Genomic DNA, 12,116 nt, shown 5'->3' on the forward strand with positions numbered 1-12,116 from the left:
CAGTAAATCCCATAAATGCTACTCAAACATCATACTTGAACTCTGTCCATAAATTGCGACCTGTAGAATTTTCTTTTTTATACCAATATTTTATTATTTATCGACAGGCATCTCAAAATGAATTATATGCATTAACAATTAACAATTTGTTTTTAAAGCTCCACCTCTGAAAAGCGTGTATTTAAAATAATCTACAGGGTTGGACAAATATTATTCCAATTCCTAGAAGTCAGAAAGTACTCTTTCAAAGAATAGCAAGAAGAAGCTGTTACAGGCCACTGCATTAATAGTGAGACAGGAAGGGGTATATGGAGAGAGAAACAAAGTGATCAAGAAGTAAGAATACTGTACAAAGATAGCACACTGGAACAAGGAGGAAAGGAAGCAACATATTGATGTAGAATAGCGAAATTTATGTGCCGATGGACAGTAAAAAAGTTAACCAATGCCCTTAGTTCACTTCTACCAATAAAAATGATTTTGTATGATGGTTCAGGAGCAGAGAATTGCAGGACTCTTGGCTGAGAGTCCTGGAAGACCTGCTCCCTGCCTTTTTCCACCTGGCTTGAGAGGGTGGAACCCTGATGGACTCTAGCTCCAAAAGGTGAGGCTGCTTAGTGCAGACCTACGTCATCAAGCCTCAGCTTCCAGTCGCTGCTCACCATGAACCAGGATTGGCAGCAACAGCAGCAGATATCTTCCAGGCTTATCACAATATTTTATTCTTCTGCCAATTGTGCTGTTTTAAATGTGCATTTTATATTTGACTTCCTTTAGTAATGTTTTCTTTTTAAATGTTTATGAGAATATTTTAGTTTCCTGTTAATTATGTTCCTTTGAATGTATACTTTATATTTGTATACTCCAGTGATGTTTTATTTTGGATTGTTTTATTTGATGCTGTGGTCAAAGTGTTACAAGGTTTTCAGTTCTTTCTAAAGCAAGCATGCACACAATGCCTGTGCATTATTTTCCAAGAATTCCCCTCCCAATCCCCCTTGCTGGTTGCCAGCACTGGTATCTTAGAGAAAGGGTCTGCAAAACCTGCAAGTGCCAACATCGTACCTTTTAAAATTCTGACAATTCAAAGCATTATTTTTCATAGAACTACACTACATTCACTTGGAATAGCAAGGTAGTTGAACTGCAATCCTGGTGAAACAAACATGGGAAACATATTTCAACCTGCTCCTAGACACTTGCTTGCCAAAACCCAGTCTTATTGACCATCGTGAAACTTGATTTCCAATCAGTACGGTAAGATAAGAGCTTCTGATATACTGGTCTCTTACTAATGAACAAACCTAGGCAGAACAGCTGCTCATTTCTGATTAGGCAATGTCAGCAACTGGGTTCAGTTCATCTGAGATGTTGAAGTATGTGTGCTTGCCTGTTACCAACCAAGAAACCTAAAAATACACACAGTTCTGGTGAGATGTACACTGCTCTCAGAAGGTACAGATCACCTGATGTTATTGTACATACTACAATCAGCTGACTAGAGCTCTCAAAGTGTGTTTGGAACGTCTGCTGCCAAAACTAAAATTCCAGCTATAGCAAACAACCCGATGACCAATGTTTGTATGAACAACTAAGAGCATAATAATGACTTGAAATAGAAAGCTCTTGGTATTCAAAGTGTAATTCAACTCCTTCTCTGCTTCTTGTGTATCCAGTTACTATAGCTACACTTTAAACTTTGAACACTGGAATTCTAACATGTCAGCGTGTATTTTTCAACCGTTTCATACATTTAATAAAGTACACTAAGATAACTGTTTAAAAGTCGGTAATATGGTAATCTCTTACTAATTGGTTAACTGAGACATCAAACATCCTGGTTTGTGTTACGGTAGGTGCAACTCAGAACCTACCCTACACCATGGTTTGCACTTTCAGAACAAGTAAGCTGTGGTTTAGAGCCGCTTGTCTTCTTGTGTTTTTCATCTGCTTAGCACTCAACTTCACAAGTTCATAAATTTACTCCCACCTCCATGAGGAAGTAAGCCTCTTGAGACAGAACCATGGAAGCGTGGTTCTGAATTCAGATGTAACAGCAAATCAGAGTGGGTCCAAGCTGCACTGTGGAAACCGGCATCAGTTCAAAGTATGGTCTGATATGAGTTTAGCAGCCCCTCACAAATCATAGTTCATAAACAGGTGTAAATACAGGATTGCAAAACTAATGTGCTGAAGCCTCTTAACTATAAGTAGTATTTCAGATTAGTTTGTAAAATCAATTGCTCAAAAATATTGCTTATAAGTTCTAAATTATTTCTGCCCATTTTCAGAATTCAGATCAAAATTACATCACACTGAGAGCTCCACATGAGCACCTTTCATCACCCTCTTCTTTTCCTCTTCCTAATGTTCAGTTTTAAAGTCTGAGCTGGGATCACTGCTGTGAACATCTCAATCCCCTACCCCAACATGAGCTCTGCTTTCCCATTTCAAATATCTTTTTGAATGGCTGGCCTTCTAACTTTACATACCTTAAGACACTTGGTACAGCTGATACGACAAACCCTCTATCTTGCCTCCAGAAAGTGTACTTAATTTCAGAATCTGGCCAATAAAGTGGCAGGAAGAAAATCAGAGCATATTGTTTGTTACTGTTACCTTAGTCATTAAATTCATGTACAATGGAAATATTTCTGCAATAGACTTTCAATTATTTTACAATACTTAGCACATTCAAAAGTAGGCAATAAATTCCTTATCATTGCACATGCATAGGCCTATACTACACACAAGTCAAGCAAAGCATGGGATAAAATATCTAATTTTATTTTTCTGTCTTTGCTTTTTAGGTGACATAGGATTCTGTTTATTTCACTATTTTCAATTAGAATTTTAAGTTTACAGTATTACTAGATTACAATCATTTCATTACAAATGTTTAGCTCTGAGATGGCAGTTCTGAACAACTGGTTTTCTTTATGTCTCTTTTTTGGTAACGTTGTTGTTGTTTAGTCGTTTAGTCGTGTCCGACTCTTCGTGACCCCATGGACCATAGCATGCCATGGGGTGAACTTACTATCCTCAAAACCACTATTTACTAATACCTTGGTGAACAGTAAACATAATTGTTTTAAAAATATCTTTTTAAAAAAGATAAAAAGTATCTTTCAGACAGATCCGCTTTCATTATCACATGCTTTATTTTCCTAAGTACTTGGTATAGTAGGCTGTTACACAAACATAGCAGAAAAAAAGAACTTAGATAGATCAGACACAGAAGCACTACCTGGTTAAATTAGCATAGGAACCAAAGCAAATTTAATGTGTAACACATTTCTTCTCACATGCAGCAGGCTGTGCAGAAGTAGCGTATGAAACATTTAAGGGAGAGGGTTCTCTTTAAGAGTCCAACAAGTGTTCTAGAGTTGGGGGAAAACAACTGATCACTTAAATATAAAAAAGCCCATGAAGTCAAGAATAGCTGTGTCTAAGTTCCAGGTTTTTAAACTGCATCCATAGAATGTTATGATTATAACCTGAAGGCCCTTTGCTCTCCAGCCAAATACCCAATTCCCTCATTTGGTTTCAGGCACCATAGGCTTTGCAGTTTGCTCCAGAAATTTTCTGCCTTTTCCTCTCCCAATTACACCACATGGCCTAGATTTTCTTACTAGTCATGTGCCATAATTATAAGCATCTCTGAACAGGAACTGGAACACAGGAGTCATGATGAAGCATGAAGCAAGATGAGGCAAACATCAGAGCAGCACAGAATGCAAGTGCCCAATACTATCATCAAGTTCACTGCATTGGGAAAAGATGGCTTCCTTATGATCTGGCCAGGTTTCTGTGAAACTCTGGACCAGGGGTTCCCAAACTAAGGCCCGGGGGCTGGATGCAGCCCACTCGCCTTTTCAATCCGGCCCGCGGATGGTCCGAGAATCAGCATGTTTTTACATGAGTAGAATGTGTCCTTTTATTTAAAATGCATCTCTGGGTTGTTTGTGGGGCATAGGAATTCATTTATATATTTTTTCAAAATATAGTCTGGCCCCCCACAAGGTCTGAGGGATAGTGGACCCCTGCTGAAAAAGTTTGGTGACCCCTGCTCTGGACTCTTAAGTCACTACAGTAGTCGCTTCTGTAATTAGTACAAATTGTCTATGATCCATGCCATTATTCTAATATATTAACACTGAAAATACCTGGCCTATAGATGAAACTTTTCCTTCTCTGTTAAATGCTACAACTAAATTGTAGCATTTAACAGAGAAGGAAAAGTTTCAAACCACTGAGCCTAGGGCTTGCTGATCAGAAGGTTGGCGGTTCGAATCCCTGTGACGGGGTGAGCTCCTGTTGCTTGGTCCCAGCTCCTGCCAACCTAGCAGTTCGAAAGCACGTCAAAATGCAAGTAGATAAATAGGAACCGCTACAGCGGGAAGGTAAACGGTGTTTCCATGTGCTGCTCTGGTTTGCCAGAAGCGGCTTCGTCATGCTGGCCACATGACCTGGAAGCTATACGCCGGCTCCCTTGGCCAATAATGCAAGATGAGCGCGCAACCCCAGAGTCGGTCACGACTGGACCTAATGGTCAGGGGTCCCTTTACCTTTACCTTAAATTGATGTTTCAGCTCTATTTGCATTTAAGGATTATAGCTTTGGACAGTATTGTGTTTATACAAAGGTAATATTTAAAATAAGCATTCAGCTTTAGGACTGAGGTGAGAAATCTACCACACACAATACACTACAGTCTGCCAATTGTTAATTTCTGTAGTTGCACTTGCCCTAAAGAAGCCACTTATATAGCTTGGACTCTGAGGCATGGAAGATAGACTTAACACAGAGGGCATATTATTTTATACACAACACTGAGGACACAGAATTTTATACACAATTTGTCAAACATTATTTCTAGAAATTAACATAAATTTAGAAAAGGAAGAAGTTCGTTTTTCTCAAAATAACATTTTCAGAGACACTTACCGGTATCCAGAGTTTGCAAGATTGAGCCTGGACCATCAAATAAATGTACAAAATAAAACCCAGGATACATCTGCACTCAACTGCTTGCCCTCTACTTCCACTGCTTAATTTACCCCACCAGTGCATTATAACCTTATTTTTGCCTATCCTGTCACGCATAACTTTATTTCTTTATTTTTATCTTCTGCACTGCAGCACCGAACTCAGTGCTGGTCCAATAGCCCCTTGCTATTGTCTTTCCTTCTGACCATAAGCACATCTGGTTGAAAGTCTACTGTGAAGTCTGTCTTGTATACTTTATGGTCACCTGCTGCTGCTCTTGAATTAAGAGCATCAGATAGTGGCATGTCTGTATTGCAAAGGAGAGGGGGGAAATAAACCCCTTCCCACCTCACAATGAAAGAAAACAGCTCAAGAAAACAAAAGTAATTTAAAAATGTGGGGAGGGAATGAATGGCCACAAACATGGAAGTGTGACATGCCAAATAAAAGGAGTAAAAATACAAACAAAGGGAAGTGGCAAATGGCATTAATAAAACTATTAAGGAAGAGGTGTAGATATAGTTACAAATGAAAGGAAGCAAATATCAAAAAAAGGATGCCAGGGAACACTATCAAACTTATGCCTGCCTTAACATTAATGTTCTAATCTTAGTTATAATATTCAAGGATAGTGGTTTCTGAAACAATTTATTTAACTGAATGTTCAGATCCTACCTCCTTTTGGTTTTGGCTGTGCTCTTGCAACTGCAACAAATCTCCAAACACCCACTGAAGCTCTCAGTCCCTCAAAATGTTCCCCACCCTGTAGTAAAGGCTATTTCATGCATCTTGTGGTGTATAGCCACCCATTTACTAATGCCTTATTTTTAAGCTTAATAATAATAATAATAATAATTTATTTATACCCTGCCCATCTGGCTGTTTCCCCAGCCACTCTAGGCGGCTTTCAACACATTAAAATACAATAATTCATCAAATATTAAAGCTTCCCTAAACAGGGCTGCCTTCAGATATCTTCTAAAAGTCAGAGAGTTGTTTATTTCTTTGACATCTGACGAGAGGGTTTTCCACAGGGCGGGCGCCACTACCGAGAAGGCCCTCTGTCTGGTTCCCTGTAACTTCGCTTCTCACAGTGAAGGAACTGCCAGAAGGCCCTCGGCACTGGACCTGAGGGTCTGGGAAGAACAATGGGGGTGGAAACACTCCTTCAGGTATATCTATATATTCCATGCTGTTCCATACATTTACCGCTTATGCTAATAGTACTGTCAGTTTTCACTTGATAGAAATTAAGATGAAATTTAGATTAAAATATTATAAAAGTAGTTAAGTTCTCTCAAAATGCTAGTAGCTAAAACACCTGGCAATGTGTTTTCAATATTTCACAATTATGCAAATACTGCCTACATTCCTTCATCATGGTTCTGGACACCGAGTGTGTTTTGTACCTATTTTTTTATTTTAAATATCTGTACCCCAATGGATACTTTCAAACTTTGGATTTAATTTAAAAGCAACATACTGGTTTACTAGATATGCTGGCTTGTTTTGCCAATATGCCCTGTTCTAACATCTGCACCTACATAAAGTGTTCTAAATTGGGGCCTAGGGCACAAATGATGCACAGAGAAAAGATGATGCACAGAGAAAAATCTGCATCCAGTTTCAATAGCTGTAAAGTTTGCTGCTACTTGCTGGATTGGAGAAACACATGCAGCTTTGAACATATGGTCAATGTGTTTAGGTCTGATGGAAACAGATTCCAGACGAATAGCCTTCTCTTTCTCAGCAAGAGCTGTCAACACCCAAACTCTGCTTAACACAAAGCTTGTGGCATAGAGCAACATGTCTGTAGACTGCAGCTGTGTGTTATAGTTTCTAGATTGGGAATATAATCTGATGTATGACATAATGTGGAGAGAACCCCCACCCCCAAGGTGTTACTGCCCATTAATTGCTATTTAATATAGTAAATTCCTTTAAAATCAAATGAGCTTAATCTCAAAAAATGTGGTTGGGATTGAAGTGTTTTCAGAAACAACTTCACAGTTCAAATGGCTTAATGTACTACAGCTGGGCAATAGTTTCTCCATATGGTTTCCAAAGCTATGTAATTTCTGAAAACTCTGGAAGTACTGCAGGACATATTTAAGAGACATTAACATAGTATGTAAAAATAGGAAGCCGCCTCAAAGCTTGCTTAAGTACATACATATTACGTTATCCACCCAGTCACCACATCTGCCACCCCTTGATTGCACCTAAGATAAAGAATGCAGGGAGAAGCTTAAGGAAAATGTTAAAGTTTGTGAATACTGTACAGAATTTCAGTGCCGAACCTCAAATACTGAATGACTCCAAGACTTATTTTCAAAGAGCTGCTCCTAATTGTAACAACTCATTTCAGATAAAATAAGCATTATCAGATACATATACATATACAAACCATGTCACTTAAAGAATTTCATAGTTGATAATGTTTTATTGAACAGGATTATCCCCCACCCCTCTTTTTAAATTCAGGCTTAAGCCATATACTTCAGCATAACTCAAGTCCCAGCTATATTCTTTCACTTTTTTTTTTTTACTACGTAGCACAAAAACTACAAACTGTACTGTTACAGTAGATGCCAACAAAATGTGATAGGGAAATTCAGAGAACTAAAGTACTGTAGTATTCATATTCCTCTCTGAACAATAGTCCCTATGGTCACTGTTTCATGTCTTTTTAAAAAATCTGACAAGGTTCTCTTATTTTACAATTACTACAATGTCTCCTTTCCCAAACTGTAGCTTTTACTGCATTCTGCTTTCAGCTTACAAACGTTTACAAAACATTGTACCCATCCATTCATTTTCAATTAGGTGATTGATTATTAGAAACTCTTCCATATTAGATATGTAGGCAAAGATGTTACAAGAAGCTATTCCAAGAATCAATACCGCTTTCCATTGTGTTCTATTCCTCTTTATAACAAGTGACAGGCAGAGCCATACTCCTTCCCTCCCACATGTTTAACATAGGGAACGATGCCGTCTCCTTTTAAGGCTCAGGCTTAACCACAGGACAACCCTCAATGGAGCCAAGTCATCTAGGGCAGAACTGCCCTTGCATTTAACCATTTATTTTTAACACACGCCCATATAGGAACCCAGGGAAATCCCCTTCGGTGAATCTAACACGCTTATCTGTAGCCTACTAATTTGTTTAACACCTTCCCTTGGGGGACGGGAGGGCAGGGAGCGCGATGCCTTGCAGCAGTCGCACCAACACACCCCAACTCACAATAGGGCTTTTTTGACCACTGGGAGCTGGGCGCGGAGGGGGGGGGGGGTTGTGTGTGTGTGTGGTTGAGCAGCTCCGCATATTACTGCCGTAGCCATGCTAAGTAATCGGCTCAAGGAGGAGGCGGTCCATTCCCCTCTGTCCATTGTTTCCATCTACACCAAAGGGGAAAGAGAGAAGAGGAGGGGTGGGCCGCGAAGAGAAGGGAAGGAGCCAGCGCCACAGGCGTATCTTCCCCTTCCCTCGCACCGACCCCTACCCTCCCTTGAGACCCGTCTTAAACACAACGGGGGGGGGGCGGGGGAGGCCAAAAGCAGCAGCGCCACTGCCCCAAGGAAAGCACCTCCCGGGGCCTCCTCATAAAAGACCGCGCCAGCTGTCAGCCCCTCATGGCAACGCCCCCCTCCGGGCCCCGACGACCACCATCACTCCCATCCCGCTTCACAGCCCTGCGAGAAGGTGGGCTGACCGCCCCAGACCAGGCCGGGCCTGTCCACCCCGCAGCTCCACACCACGCACCGCACCACCTCCACCAGCCGCCATTTGTTTACTTGTCGGCCGGCAGGGAGCAGCAGTAGCAGCAGCCGTGGTTCGAGCCCACCGAGGGGAGCACAGACAGAGAAAAACCCTCAAGACTCGTCCCGCCCCGCGTCTGTGTTCTCCCTCCCGCTCTCTCTCTCTCTCTCTCTCTCTCTCTCACACACACACGTAAGACTCACCACTCGGTCGCTCTCCAGCCTCCTGCGCGTAAAGCAGCTCGAACGTGGAGGGAGGAAGAGAGAGGAGCAGGCGAGAGAGGCAGCCGCTCCTCCGGACGCCCTGAAGATTCGATCCGGTTCCGGTGAGGGGTGGGGCGGAGGACTTGCCAGAGCTGGCTCGCAGCGGCGCTTTCCGGCTACGCCGCTCGCTCGCTCGCGCGCTCTCTTCCCCAGCTGCGCGCAGCGGGGCGGTTGGGGGAGCGGGTGTCGTAAAGGAGGGAGGAGGAGCAACGGGAGTCCTTGCGGCCAGCAGCGCCGGTGACGCAGCGAAAGAGAAGCGAGCTTCCCACCGGGGGAGCGTGACAGAGGCTGTCCCGGAGTCCGGCGACACCTCCGCGTCGCTCTCCCTTACTGTAAAATACAAGGGCGCCTTGCATTTTATTCGCGGCCATTATCTCCAGGAATTAATGCTAACTTACAATACAGTACTAGTATAAATTGTTATTGCGGAGGATAATGGCCCCGGTGGAGTGCAAGCAACTATTGCGGGAATAGTTTTATTTTGTTGTTGTTGTTGTTGTTGTTGTTGTTGTTGTCTTATTATTATTATTATTATTATTTTATTTACGGAATTAAGGCTGTTGCAGCTGTACTCTTACTCTGGAATTGACTTCTGAGGAAGCGACTGTGCTGCCTCCCCGTTCCAGGCTTCTTTCGCACATGCTCTGCTTCATGTATAATGAGGGAAGGGACCAGAGAACCGGACTATTTGTTCTGAAAGGCATGGTTTACACTGCATGCGGATGCAATGGGATATAGCGATGCTGTGCAAAAGGAAAAGTCATTTCCTCTGCCAGAGAAGGCCCGTGACATGGTGGTACCTGCGGGCAAGGGGGAGGTCTGTCCTGCTTCAAGTTTCTTTATTATTATTTCAGGAGTTTGACATCTCTACCTGTTGTGCCACATAGTAAAAATATAAGAATAAAAGACCATTTCCATGGTACAGTACCTCTTCATTGTCCTCCTAAAATGAGACTGCCTCACTCAGTTCAATGGCTGGCTCTGTAGCCACTCTGACAGAGGCAATTTTCTGCTTTATTGCATTTTCCACTACTATTCTGCTACTGGAAAGATTCTGGGGTGAAGGCTGCTGTCACAGGGTTCAATTCTTTGCTGGTATTTTTCTGACCTCTTATCTCCACTTACAGGGCACTTGGATTTCTACTTACTATCATTACACCTTGTTTGTTGATGGTGTATTTCCTTTCTTTGAAATACAGTACAGTAATCATATCCAAAACTGGCAAAGATATGTCCCTGGACATGAGAGGCTTTTGGCCTTGCTGGGCTTGGATATGGATCAGAGTCTCACAAGGAAAGAAGTACAAATTCCTTCATGTTACTCAGAAACACAACTAATTTGTGCATGTTTTGTGTGTGCTGATTGTCAAAATTTTTGAAGCATTAGCTAATTTAGCTATTATGGTTTGAGTGCATGTGCCTCCAATGTCTAATTGTTTTCTGTTGCTATTCTACTATCTACATTTGTATTCCTTCTGTAGATTTGCTACTACTACTTGTTCTACTTACTATTTACAGATGAGCAAATGTTCCTCAAATAAATCAGATCTTTCTTTTCCTCCAGAAGATGTCAAATTTCATTTGCAAATATGCGCAGCTGGGTTTTTATGTAAAGTATCCTTTTAGGATTATGTAAAGCAGGCATCCCCAAACTGCGGCCCTCCAGATGTTTTGGCCTACAATTCCCATGATCCCTAGCTAACAGGACCAGTGGTTGGGGAAGATGGGAATTGTAGTCCAAAACATCTGGAGGGCCGAAGTTTGGGGATGCCTGATGTAAAGTATCCTTTTTAGGATTATGATATTTATTATATTAAAGTACCGGTTATTATTATGTAATACTCTGTTTCACCCATTTGCCAGCACCTTGTGAGAATATATGTTGCATTAGGGAACCTATAAAACAAGGGTCATCCTCTGGATACCATATCTGACAATTGGCCATGCTGGCTGGGGCTGATGGTAATTGGAGTCCAACAATGTCAGGTTATTTATTCATTTAAATCATTTTTATCCCATAAGGAAAATAATTTGAGAGGGCATCAGAAAAAAGAAAACTCAAGCACTGTTTCTTAAATGCAGAGTTCTTGTAATGACCAGCTGGAATAGAAGAATTTCAAGACGAGCCTAACATTGCTGGTCTTTCAGCAGACCCCTGGAGTCTGATGGAATGACTGCTGTAGCTATAAAGAAATGTATTGTGCTGATAAAGCCCAGTCCCCTTCTCCTTGGCATCTTGAAGATGGGTTGTAAAGATGGCTGGAGCTCACTGCCATCAGAAGGGCTGTGGAGACAGAACTGGGATCAAAGTATGCATCCCCCCATCTCTTTTCAGGACAAAGGGGCATACCCCTTTTACTACTGAAGAGGTCCATTTCTCCTGGAAACTGTGGACAGGAGAATCCAGAACAATTTTGTCTGTGTTGTGCTTGCATCCTGCTTAGCTAAATTATTGATAAAGGTATTCTTTGTAGCATCAACTTGGACTTGAGAAAATAGTGGGTTTATATGAGTGAGTGTAATAAGCATCCTGCTGTAGTTGTCACAGTAAGATGTTAACAGTTAATCTTCACCTCTTTTTTGTTTTTGCTGCTACAGGAGGGCATGGCTACCTTACTGGAGGTTACAGGTAGGTAGCCGTGTTGGTCTGACGTAGTCAAAACAAAATTTAAAAAATCCTTCCAGTAGCACCTTAGAGACCAACTAGGTTTGTCATAGGTATGAGCTTCTGTGTGCATGCACACTTCTTCAGATACCTGAAGAAGTATATCTGAAGTGTGCATGCACACGAAAGCTCATACCTATGACAAACTTAGTTGGTCTCTAAAGTGCTACTGGAAGGATTTTTTTTTTTTTCTGGAGGTTGTGATAATTATTGTACAGTATGTCAGGGAAATAAGGTCTGAGTGATTGTTTCATTCAGCATTACAAACTTCTTAGCAGTAGATCAGTGTTTATTCAGAAACTCTTATCTTTCTCTTAAGTAGCTCAGACAAATCTTAACAGTTCATAAAATTAGCACTTGCAGAATTGTGCCATAACTCTTCGATGCAGCAGCACAGTGGGGGGAAAGGAGTAAAGGGAAGGTGGGTCACACAATT

The 12,116-nt window shown here is 41.5% G+C and overlaps 1 long non-coding RNA gene across 1 annotated transcript; it reads right to left on the reverse strand.

The window, feature by feature from the left end:
* Nucleotides 1–2,491: 2,491 nt before the first annotated feature.
* LOC132591898 (uncharacterized) lies at nt 2,492–8,928 on the reverse strand. The gene is made up of 2 exons (XR_009557351.1): nt 4,948–8,928; nt 2,492–2,565 (listed from the first exon to the last, which is right to left on the reverse strand). It is a non-coding gene; the product is annotated as an uncharacterized LOC132591898 (long non-coding RNA).
* Nucleotides 8,929–12,116: the final 3,188 nt, after the last annotated feature.

This window comes from Zootoca vivipara, chromosome 3 (genome assembly GCF_963506605.1).
Source record: "Zootoca vivipara chromosome 3, rZooViv1.1, whole genome shotgun sequence".
Classification (NCBI taxonomy): domain Eukaryota; kingdom Metazoa; phylum Chordata; class Lepidosauria; order Squamata; family Lacertidae; genus Zootoca; species Zootoca vivipara.